Source organism: Salmo trutta, chromosome 27 (assembly GCF_901001165.1).
Source record: "Salmo trutta chromosome 27, fSalTru1.1, whole genome shotgun sequence".
Taxonomy (NCBI): Eukaryota; Metazoa; Chordata; class Actinopteri; order Salmoniformes; family Salmonidae; genus Salmo; species Salmo trutta.
This window is the reverse complement of record NC_042983.1, coordinates 42679589-42692760: the sequence shown is the minus strand read 5'-3', so window position 1 is coordinate 42692760 and position 13172 is coordinate 42679589. Positions and strand designations below refer to the sequence as shown.

The 13172-nt window shown below is 42.4% G+C and overlaps 1 long non-coding RNA gene across 1 annotated transcript in view; it reads left to right on the top strand.

The window, feature by feature from the left end:
• Window positions 1-12710, top strand: part of LOC115165040 (uncharacterized) — a 53659-nt gene extending 40949 nt beyond the window's left edge. Inside the window, exons 2-3 of the long non-coding RNA XR_003870048.1 lie at window positions 3547-3594; window positions 12658-12710. This is a non-coding gene — a long non-coding RNA (uncharacterized LOC115165040). The remainder of the gene's footprint in view (window positions 1-3546; window positions 3595-12657) is intronic.
• Window positions 12711-13172: the final 462 nt, after the last annotated feature.

Sequence of the window (13172 nt, the reverse complement as noted above, 5' to 3'; positions counted from 1 at the left end):
TTTTCAGTCTCATCATGAAAGTTGTAAATTCTTGGTTATCTTCACGAACCCTGGCTAACAAGTTGAATCAGCAATACAAAATTGGGTTTAATTATTTATTTACTAAATACCTAAACTAATCACACAGAATTACAAATACACAGAATACAATGATGTCATACAGAATTCGCCCTGGTGAACGGAGCCTGTATCATGGCTGGTTACACAAAGGAAGGGGGGGTTGGGCTTGAATGAAAGGGCGGGAAGATTTAGGAACAAAGAAACAGCAGCTATGCTATCGTAAATACATTATCTTATGCATTCTAAATTACCGCCCATTTGGAAAAGGAAAATGCAATAAATATTTACTCTGAGCTGCGCTTCGGTAGGTTGGTCGTTGATGCTGGCCGGGTTGGCCAACAGATCTTCCTGTAGTGTGGAAGAATGTCAATGGTGGTGGTATCTTCGTCTGGTTGTTAGACTGGATCCGTCGTCCGTCCTTTCCTAGCCCACGTTAGCGGCGCTAACTCAACGGCTAGGAAGTATCACTTCTGTAGTGAATAAGCTCAAAGTTCATACCAGTTCATACCATAGCTCACGCCAAGGTTGGCTTAGTTCTGTTCTTGATATGTGTCTGTCCTTCTAACGTAGAGGCTGCAGTCCTCACGTACTGGAACACGTGAATGTCTTTTCGTCAAAGACTTATATAGTGGAGAGGAGGGAAGGAGGTGTTTCATCGTTTATAACCCCATGTCTCTTCACAGGGTTGGCCACTGATCGGGCAGGGCCCTTTCCTTATGAAAACCCAATTCTCTCATTTGGAAGCTAAAATTACATTTAATCTCCTAACAAACATTTTCAATATCAAACATTTCAATTGCATAACAATTCCATGTGACTCTGATAACTAGAGGGTGTATACTTTCTCAGGTACAGTTTATGTCATCCTGTCATCAATCATAATGTCTCATAACAATGAACTGACATACATACTCATTACGTTATCAAGCATATTTCCAACTGGTTTTATTATCAAAAGATGGTTCCTTTCCCCATGTTTGATGTTCCCAGACTCTCTATATTTAACACAGGCTATTCCAGTCCTTCAGTAGGGTCAGAGAGAGAGGGGAAGGGAGAAGGTATTTATGGGGGGGTCATAAACCTTACCCACAGGCCAACGTCATGACAACTCTGTTAATCACCACACCCTCATCAGCAGACTCAGTAGCCTAGGTTTCTCAAACGATTGCGTCGCCTGGTTCACCAACTACTTCTCTGATAGAGTTCAGTGTGTCAAATCGGAGGGCCTGCTGTCCGGACCTCTGGCAGTCTCTATGGGGGTACCACAGGGTTCAATTCTTGGGCCAACTCTTTTCTCTGTATACATCAATGATGTCCCTCTTGCTGCTGGTGAATCTCTGATCCACCTCTACGCAGACGACACCATTCTGTATACTTCTGGCCCTTCTTTGGACACTGTGTTAACAACCCTCCAGACGAGCTTCAATGCCATACAACTCTCCTTCCGTGGTCTCCAACTGCTCCTAAATACAAGTAAAACTAAATGCATGCTCTTCAACCGATCTCTGCCTGCACCTGCCCGTCTGCCCAGCATCACTTCTCTGGACGGTTCTGACTTAGAATTTGTGGACAACTACAAATACCTAGGTGTCTGGTTAGACTGTAAACTCTCCTTCCAGACTCACATCAATCATCTCCAATCCAAAGTTAAATCTAGAATTGGCTTCCTATTTCGCAACAAAGCATCCTTCACTCATGCTGCCAAACATACCCTCGTAAAACTGACCATCCTACCAATCCTCGACTTCGGCGATGTCATTTACAAAATAGCCTCCAATACCCTACTCAACAAGCTGGATGCAGTCTATCACAGTGCCGTCCATTTTGTCACCAAAGCCCCATATAATACCCACCACTGCGACCTGTACGCTCTCATTGGCTGGCCTTCGCTTCATAATCGTCGCCAAACACATTGGCTCCAGGTCATCTACAAGACCCTTCTAGGTAAAGTCCCCCCTTATCTCCGCTCACTGGTCACCATAGCAGCACCCACCTGTAGCACGCGCTCCAGCAGGTATATCTCTCTGGTCACCCCTAAAGCCAACTCCTCCTTTGGTCGTCTCTCCTTCCAGTTCTCTGCTGCCAATGACTGGAACGAACTACAAAAATCTCTGAAACTGGAAACACTTATCTCCCTCACTAGCTTTAAGCACCAGCTATCAGAGCAGCTCCCAGATCCCTGCACCTGTACATAGCCCATCTATAATTTAGCCCAAACTACTACCTCTTCCCCAACTGTATTTATTTATTTTATTTATTATTTTGCTCCTTTGCACCATATTATTTATATTTTAACTTTGAACTTTCTTCAAATTATAATTCTACTATTCCAGTGTTTTACTTGCTATACTTTATTTACTTTGCCACCGTGGCCTTTTTTTGCCTTTACCTCCCTTTACCTCCCTTATCCCTTATCTCACATCATTTGCTCACATTGTATATAGTCTTATTTTTGTCTACTGTATAATTGATTGTATGTTGTTTATTTCATGAGTAACTCTGTGTTTTTGTATGTTGTCGAACTGCTTTGCTTTATCTTGGCCAGGTCGCAATTGTAAATTTGAACCTGTTCTCAACTTGCCTACCTGGTTAAATAAAGGTGAAATAAAAAACAAATAAAATAAAAAATCAGTCCTGTGTCATGCCAACAGTAAAGCATCCTGAGACCATTCATGTGTGCGGTTGCTTCTCAGCCAAGGGAGTGGGCTCACTCACAATTTTGCCTTAGAACATAGACATGAATAAAGAATGGTACCAACACATCCTCCGACAGGAACTTCTCCCAACCATCCAGGAACAGTTTGGTGACAAACAATGCCTTTTCCAGCACGATGGAGCACCTTGCCATAAGGCAAAAGTAATAACTAAGTGGCTCGGGGAACAAAACATCGATATTTTGGGTCCATGGCCAGGAAACTCACCAGACCTTAATCCCATTGAGAACTTGTGGTCAATCCTCAAGAGGCAGGTGGACAAACAAAAACCCACAAATTCTGACAAACTCCAAGGATTGATTATGCAAGAATGGGCTGCCATCAGTCAGGATGTGGACCAGAAGTTAATTGACAGCATGCCAGGGCGGATTGCAGAGGTCTTGAAAAAGAAGGGTCAACACTGCAAATATTGACTCTTTGCATCAACTTCATGTGATTGTCAATAAAAGCCTTTGACACTTATGAAATGCTTGTAATTATACTTCAGTATTCCATAGTAACATCTGACAAAAATATCTAAAGACACTGAAGCAGCAAACTTTGTGGAAATTAATATTTGTGTGATTCTCAAAACTTTTGGCCACGACTGTACACAGATAACACGTGAAACTAATATCATCCTCAATGCTGTACATGATTACATGACTCACACATGTTGATCCACTTTCTAATATGTGAGTACATTTTTTAAATAATTTCTGTCTCTCCTCTCTCCCTATGCCCCCTGTCTCTCTTTCTCTCTTTCTCTCTCGCTTTCCTCTCTTCCCCACAGTCTCGAAGTCAGCCCCATCTAGGCCTGAGGCACGCTTCCAAGCAGCGGGTATGTAACATTTCTGACTTCACAGTAAATATATTTTTTGTAGACTCTGCAGTTTCTTTGCCGCTAGTCTCCCTGTTGCAGAACAGTCACCTTTCATACACAGCACATGTTCAAGAGTAGAGTACACACGCACAAACAACAGTCCAGAGGAATCGGAAAACACCCACTGGTGAGCCAGGCCACCAGCCAATCAGAAAGATTTTTTTCCCCCCTCAAAAGGGCTTTATTACAGACAGAAATACTCCTCAGATTCATCAGCTGTCTGGGTGGCTGGTCTCAGATCCAACAGGTGAAGAAGCCGGTTGTGGAGGTCCTGGGCTGGCGTGGTTACACGTGGTCTGCGGTTGTGAGGCTGGTTGGACGTACTGCCAAATTCTCGAAAACGACATCTGAGGTGGTTTATGGTAGAAAAATGAACATTTAATTCTCAGGCAACAGCTCTGGTGGACGTTCCTGAAGTCAGCATGCCAATTGCACACTCCCTCAAAACTTGAGACATCTGTGGCGTTGTGACAAAACTGAACATTTTAGAGTGGCCTTTTATTGTCCCCCAGCACAAGGTGCACCTGTGTAATGATCATGCTGTTTAATCAGCTTCTTGATATGCCACACCTGTCAGGTTGATGAAATATCTTGGCAAAGCAGAAATGCTCACTAACAGGGATGTAAACAAATTTGTGCACAAAATTTGAGAGAAATATGCTTTTTGTGCGTACGGAAAATGTCTGAGATCTTTTATTTCATCTCATGAAACATGGAACCAACACTTTACATGTTGCGTTTATAATGTTGTTCAGTGTAATTTTTTTCTCCCGAAAATGATCATCAGTATCGCATTTTAGGCTCTACATCGTTGACAACTCACGTGTATAACAACAACAACAAATGATTACCGAGGTAGATTTCTGTTTTTCTCATTAAAAAGGGTTTCTTGTTCTCTTTGACTTTGTCAGAGCTTCGAAACTAAATACTAAAACCGATCTTTAGATTTTTCTGAAACACGTCGACAACGGGGACGGTGTTATTGATCTCATATTAATCACGCCTTTTTTATTTTTTTATTTGAATGGATTGTTTTTTGTTTTGTAGGTTAGGCTACCTATTTTCATGATTTTAATTTATTGATCAAGCCTTAGCAGTCATTCTGATCTCGTGATCCCAAGGATTCGTTTATTATGTATTTATTATTATTATTTATTATGTTTATTATGTCGCTGTCCAGGGCTTCGGATCTGCATCCCACTGTCCACGTTTTTCAGCCTTTTGATTTGAACATTTGAAAAGTTTTGGTGTGTGTACCAGGCTATTTGATTTAATGTGTATATATATATATATATATATATATATATATATATATATATATATATATATATATACATATATATATATATATATATATATATATTACAGCACTTTGGTTTCACTAATAAATGTGTTGAAATGTTACATCACTGTTAATATTTACATTTACATTTGAGTCATTTAGCAGATGCTCTTATCCAGAGCGACTTACAGTAGTGAATGCATACATTTCATACATTTTTTTTTTTTTTTGTACTAATCCATTTAAACTGAACATCTCTCATGATTCATTTGATACACGGAGGGGTGTTTTCGCATGCATCGGTGTACTTTGATACTGTGACTGCAGTCATGTTGGTGTCCAGCAGTAGCGATGCTTCCTCCAGCGTGGACAGTCTGTTAGGGCTCCTGCCTTATCTGTCAAACACAAACTGTGCTCTCCATCGCTACGTGCCAAGCCACTCCCCCTCTCGGGGTTAGAAGACCAACAGCTGAAAAACAACAGCTGGCCCCGACATACAAGTTATGCAACACTGTAGGCCTATCTATCCCTGATTGATTGGTTTGTCTATAGGCAGCAGTCTTAGAGCAGAACAAGTTATGCAACACTGTAGGCCTATCTATCCCTGGTTGATTGGTTTGTCTATAGGCAGCAGTCTTAGAACAGAACAAGTTATGCAACACTGTAGGCCTATCTATCCCTGGTTGATTGGTTTGTCTATAGGCAGCAGTCTTAGAGCAGAACAAGTTATGCAACACTGTAGGCCTATCTATCCCTGATTGATTGGTTTGTCTATAGGCAGCAGTCTTAGAGCAGAACAAGTTATGCAACACTGTAGGCCTATCTATCCCTGATTGATTGGTTTGTCCATAGGCAGTAGTCTTAGAACAGAACAAGTTATGCAACACTGTAGGCATATCTATCCCTGGTTGATTGGTTTGTCTATAGGCAGCAGTCTTAGAACAGAACACAGTGTACAGAAGGTAGGTCATGATTTTAGTAAATACATCCTTACTAGGGTTGCAAAATTACATCAACTTTCAATCAATTCCATGTTTTTTTTTTTCTTCAGAAATCCTGGTTGGAGGATCACAGATTTCCTGCTTATACCCCTCCTGATTCCAGGATTCCAGATTTCCTGCTTATACCCCTCCTGATTCCAGGATTCCAGATTTCCTGCTTATACCCCTCCTGATTCCAGGATTCCAGGATCACAGATTTCCTGCTTATACCCCTCCTGATTCCAGGATTCCAGGATCACAGATTTCCTGCTTATACCCCTCCTGATTCCAGGATTCATCCAACTGGGATTTCAGGAAAACCAGGGAATTTATTTCAAAGTTCTCGAAGTTTTGCAACCCTAATCATTACAGTGACATTTGTTTGCAGGAATGGCTACATGTCCTACTTATGGAGGTCAATGACAGCATCCCAAACGGAATCGTCTTCCCTATAGAGTGCACAACTTGTGGCTATGGGCTCGGACAAAATTAGCGCCCTACAGTATATAGGGTGCCAGCTAACGTCTCAAAACCTGGGCCCAGTTCTCTTGAGATTACTACAGCTAACGTCTCAAAACCTGGGCCCAGTTCTCTTGAGATTACTACAGCTAACGTCTCAAAACCTGGGCCCAGTTCTCTTGAGATTACTACAGCTAACGTCTCAATACCTGGGCCCAGTTCTCTTTAGATTACTACAGCTAACGTCTCAATACCTGGGCCCAGTTCTCTTGAGATTACTACAGCTAACGTCTCAAAACCTGGGCCCAGTTCTCTTGAGATTACTACAGCTAACGTCTCAATACCTGGGCCCAGTTCTATTTAGATTCAGGCAGGGAGCGTGAATGCTCAATCCTTTTAACCTATAAATAAGTGATTTTATGCCGTTTTTGCGACAAAAGGTATTTCAAGGTCAACTCAAAACCATAAAGGTATTTCAAGGTCAATTCAAAACCATAAAGGTACTTCAAGGTCAACTCAAAACCATAAAGGTACTTCAAGGTCAACTCAAAACCATAAAGGTACTTCAAGGATTATTGCTTTTCTCTGATTATGGCTTCATCTTCAGTTCCTAAGAATGAATTAATCATTCTCACCCAGGACTTACATGGCACCCTATTCCCTACATAGTGCACTACTTTTGACCAGAGCCTTATGGCACCCTATTCCCTACATACTGCACTACTTTTGACCAGAGCCCTATAGTTGTGTACTATAAAGGGAATAGGGTGCCATTTAGGACGAAACAAAACGACAACATCGATAACTGTATCTGTTTAGATGTGACAGTTTTATCATTCAATTTTCTTCCTCCTAACGCCTTTGATTTGACACGACCGTACATACAACCTTGTAATCCCTTTTTCGGTGGTTCTGATTGTTGAAATGATTTGGTGTCGCGGCATGTTGATGTTGTAGAGAGGCTGTGAATCACAAGGTATTCAACGCTACTGTACCATTCCATCATGGGTTTGTAGAATTTTTCTTAGGTCTCCTCCCAGTGGCAAGCGTCTTCCAGATGTCCGTCTGAGGAAAGACAATGAGGTCCTCTCACCAAATTCAGTCCAATCACCAAATGGAATGAGTTTGTGCTTTTTTTTTTTTTAAAACACCAAAACCTTTATTGACATTTGACCAACAACAAAAAAAAAGACAATGCTTTAACCCTCAGGGCTAATGACCCTAATTACTTAAGGTCAGGGAGAACAAAAGGTTAAAGGGCAGAGGTTGCCCGTTTTTTGTTTGTCAACAACCACAAAGCACACCGAGAGAGGTCACTGGCAGTTCAAGAGGACACAGGCCATTCACTCACTGTGCTGCAGCGGTTTCTGTAGCGACTGTAATCAAGGCAACGACCATCTGTGTCCCCTCCCTTGGGTTTGTTGGTCAGAACACTAGGAACACCGTTAGATTCTACGCCGTGTTCACTCACGCCAATGGAACAGAGTGTTCTAGAACACTCACGAGGTTCTGAAAAAAGGTAATCCGGAGATCACAAGCAGTACACACGACACTCAAGAGGTATAAATCATAAAGCAATCCTCTTATCTTGGGCTCGTAGCTACCGGCTACAGCAGTGAACCCAACTATGTAATGTGTGGTCGGTCTCTGGGTTGAAATAAAAGACGTGTGTGAGTCTGAAATGACACCATATTCACTACTTCTGACCAGAGCATTATTTGGTAATGAATTATATAGGGGACTGTTTCGGAAACATTCCCACGTCTTAGGAAAGTAGAAGCGATTGATTTAAGTGCAGTGTGTTCTGGTTGGTGAACACAAGGGACACAGTCTAAATGTGTATTAGTATTGGTCCAGTCTACGTTAAATCTTCACATTTCATTTCCAGAACTTGTAGCGAGGCCTTTCATCATGCAGGGCAAACCGCGTCTGATTCCAGAACGAACTCAAAAACGACCGTTTTTAGCATCATTTCGGAAAAAAAAGACCCAGGTTACATACCAAATGTTACACCTTTTTCTGATCGAGTGCCTTACTTTTACCCAAGGGCCATAGGGAACACATCCCCAGCTTTCTGCTGAGTCCTGTTCAAATTCAGTACAGCCCCATAAATGTTTTATAGGACTTGGCCTCTTCTCAGCTTATTCATTACTAATAAGTCTGAAATGGGAGAGACTCGGTACTTCGCCTGCAGCGCTGGACTGGCTGTATGCTCCCTGGCCATTAACTAACAAGGTCAGAGATGTTACTGTTATTGGGCAGTGGTTCCCATGAAGCCTACCCCTTCAATGGCAACTTATCATTAGGCCTCTGGACTTAAAAATCTTCTCAAGTAACCCCTGTGGATAGATGTATACAATACATACCCCTGGGTGAGAATCACTGCTTTAGTGGGGTCATGAGCTCCAGATCAGTACAGACCACTGCCCTCTCTGAGGAACCACTGTCCATTCCCAAAGGGCTCATACAGGCTACAGGTTAAAGTGGAGAGTCGAGAGAAGAGAACATACGAACTAGAAGTGAGAGAAGAGGGACAATTGTTTTGCCCCAAATGGCACCCTATTCCCTATACAATTTACTACTTTTGACCAGAGCCCTATAGTTGGATGTTATGTGCAGCCCTGGTCAAAAGTAGTGGACTATAAAGGGACCAGGGTCTATAGGGAATAGGGTGCACTACTTTAGACCAGGGTCTATAGGGAATAGGGTGCACTACTTTAGACCAGGGTCTATAGGGAATAGGGTGCACTACTTTAGACCAGGGTCTATAGGGAATAGGGTGCACTACTTTAGACCAGGGTCTATAGGGAATAGGGTGCACTACTTTAGACCAGGGTCTATAGGGAATAGGGTGCACTACTTTAGACCAGGGTCTATAGGGAATAGGGTGCACTACTTTAGACCAGGGTCTATAGGGAATAGGGTGCACTACTTTAGACCAGGGTCTATAGGGAATAGGGTGCACTACTTTAGACCAGGGTCTATAGGGAATAGGGTGCACTACTTTAGACCAGGGTCTATAGGGAATAGGGTGCACTACTTTAGACCAGGGTCTATAGGGAATAGGGTGCACTACTTTAGACCAGGGTCTATAGGGAATAGGGTGCACTACTTTAGACCAGGGTCTATAGGGAATAGGGTGCACTACTTTAGACCAGGGTCTATAGGGAATAGGGTGCACTACTTTAGACCAGGGTCTATAGGGAATAGGGTGCACTACTTTAGACCAGGGTCTATAGGGAATAGGGTGCACTACTTTAGACCAGGGTCTATAGGGAATAGGGTGCACTACTTTAGACCAGGGTCTATAGGGAATAGGGTGCACTACTTTAGACCAGGGTTTATAGGGAATAGGGTGCACTACTTTAGACCAGGGTCTATAGGGAATAGGGTGCACTACTTTAGACCAGGGTCTATAGGGTATAGGGTGCACTACTTTAGACCAGGGTTTATAGGGAATAGGGTGCACTACTTTAGACCAGGGTTTATAGGGAATAGGGTGCACTACTTTAGACCAGGGTCTATAGGGAATAGGGTGCACTACTTTAGACCAGGGTCTATAGGGAATAGGGTGCACTACTTTAGACCAGGGTCTATAGGGAATAGGGTGCACTACTTTAGACCAGGGTCTATAGGGAATAGGGTGCACTACTTTAGACCAGGGTCTATAGGGAATAGGGTGCACTACTTTAGACCAGGGTCTATAGGGAATAGGTGCACTACTTTAGACCAGGGTCTATAGGGAATAGGGTACACTACTTTAGACCAGGGTCTATAGGGAATAGGGTGCACTACTTTAGACCAGGGTCTATAGGGAATAGGGTGCACTACTTTAGACCAGGGTTTATAGGGAATAGGGTGCACTACTTTAGACCAGGGTCTATAGGGAATAGGGTGCACTACTTTAGACCAGGGTCTATAGGGAATAGGGTGCACTACTTTAGACCAGGGTTTATAGGGAATAGGGTGCACTACTTTAGACCAGGGTCTATAGGGAATAGGGTGCACTACTTTAGACCAGGGTCTATAGGGAATAGGGTGCACTACTTTAGACCAGGGTCTATAGGGAATAGGGTGCACTACTTTAGACCAGGGTCTATAGGGAATAGGGTGCACTACTTAGACCAGGGTTTATAGGGAATAGGGTGCACTACTTTAGACCAGGGTCTATAGGGAATAGGGTGCACTACTTTAGACCAGGGTTTATAGGGAATAGGGTGCACTACTTTAGACCAGGGTCTATAGGGAATAGGGTGCACTACTTTAGACCAGGGTCTATAGGGAATAGGGTGCACTACTTTAGACCAGGGTCTATAGGGAATAGGGTGCACTACTTTAGACCAGGGTCTATAGGGAATAGGGTGCACTACTTTAGACCAGGGTCTATAGAGCTATGGTAAAACATAGTGCACTACTTTAGACCAGGGCCTATAGAGCTATGGTAAAACATAGTGCACTACTTTAGACCAGGGCCTATAGAGCTATGGTAAAACATAGTGCACTACTTTAGACCAGGGCCTATAGAGCTATGGTAAAACATAGTGCACTACTTTAGACCAGGGTCTATAGAGCTATGGTAAAACATAGTGCACTACTTTAGACCAGGGCCTATAGAGCTATGGTAAAACATAGTGCACTACTTTAGACCAGGGCCTATAGAGCTATGGTAAAACAACTATATAGGGAAGCGAGTGCGATTTGGGATGCATGCTGGGAGTTATACAAGGTCAGCAGCGCGACCACTCGACCAGACCCCACGATGACAGACCAGATTGAAACAGGAAATGACTTTCCTGGTCGTCCTGACCAGCGAACGGTCTTAACATATACAGTACATAATCCTCTTACACGTTCTTACAGAAGATGCAGGGATTTTACTGATCAAACCCTGAAGATTGCTGTGAGCAGAGCGGTTCGAGTTTTATCTAGAGAACGAGGATGAAGCAGGACAATGAAAGATCCCTGGTCTAAAGTAGTGCACCCTATTCCCTATAGACCCTGGTCTAAAGTAGTGTACCCTATTCCCTATAAACCCTGGTCTAAAGTAGTGCACCCTATTCCCTATAGACCCCGATCTAAAGTAGTGCACCCTATTCCCTATAGACCCCGATCTAAAGTAGTGCACCCTATTCCCTATAGGCCCTGGTCTAAAGTAGTGCACCCTATTCCCTATAGGCCCTGGTCTAAAGTAGTGCACCCTATTCCCTATAGACCCAGATCAAAAGTAGTGCACCCTATTCCCTATAGACCCTGGTCTAAAGTAGTGCACCCTATTCCCTATAGACCCTGGTCTAAAGTAGTGCACCCTATTCCCTATAGACCCTGGTCTAAAGTAGTGCACTATGTTTTACCATAGCTCTATAGATCCTGGTCTAAAGTAGTGCACTATGTTTTACCATAGCTCTATAGGCCCTGGTCTAAAGTAGTGCACTATGTTTTACCATAGCTCTATAGACCCTGGTCTAAAGTAGTGCACCCTATTCGCTATAGACCCTGGTCTAAAGTAGTGCACTATATATAGGTAATAGGTCCCACCCACACCAAGTGGCTGTGACTTCAATCCCCTTCCCAAAGTTAAACTCCAAAGATTCATATAGTACAACATAATACATTCTGTCTCTATGGGTCTTACGGATGCAGAGACAGACAACTGGATTAGGATAACAAAGCCAAGAACACCTAACCAAGCATATAACACCTAACCAAGCATATAACACCTAACCAAGCATATAACACCTAACCAAGCATATAACACCTAACCAAGCATATAACACCTAACCAAGCATATAACACCTAACCAAGCATATAACACCTAACCAAGCATATAACACCTAACCAAGCATATAACACCTAACCAAGCATATAACACCTAACCAAGCATATAACACCTAACCAAGCATATAACACCTAACCAAGCATATAATGAACTGTGTTGGCATGCAGCCTGGCTAGAATAGCAATGAGTACAGAAACATAAGCACCTTTCTTCCTGCATGGAGGAGATTTCTGAGAGAAATTCTTCTTTTTTTTCTTCTCTTCTCCGTAGTCCCTGACGAAGGCGATGTAGAAACACATCAGAGTTTTAAAGATTTTGTCTATTGAACATGCCATCATAATAAAGGCCTTTTTTTAACTATATGAAGTGTCCTTTTGATTTGTTTTTCAGGTTGTTGATAAAACAGTAGTCATCATTATGGGAACAGTATATGATATGCATATGTGAATCACTTGAAACATAGGTAATTGATATTTGGTCCATTCAACTTGAATGCAATCCGATTTAATTTTTCTCCCTTTCAGCCCACAATCTTTGGGACGTTGACCAATGAGAAGCCAGTATATGACAACAAAAGGGTGAGTCACTTCCTCCTTAACTTCATTCTGATTGGCTGTGGTTAAACATGGTACTTTCTGATTGGCTGTGATAAAACGGTGGACTTCCTTCTGATCCGCCCGTGGTTACAGGTACAACACTCAAAGTCACATTCATTCAGATATATTCAATTATTATATTTGCATTTCATATTTTCACATATTGTCTTGTACCTGTGTGCTGTCACTTGAAAGAACAAAATACCAATCAAAGAAATTCATTCAAAGACATGGATCAATATCAACAGTTTAGTAATATTTGGTATGCAAGGAAAATAAACACAAAAGGCTCCCTTCCAACTCATTCCCCTCAGTCCTCATTTACCGCCTCAACTATAGTTAAAAAAAGATAAAAAAGGTAACACATTAAAATAACAATAACGAGGCTATATACAGGGGGTACCGAGTCAATGTGTGGGGGTACAGGTTAGAGGTAATTTGTA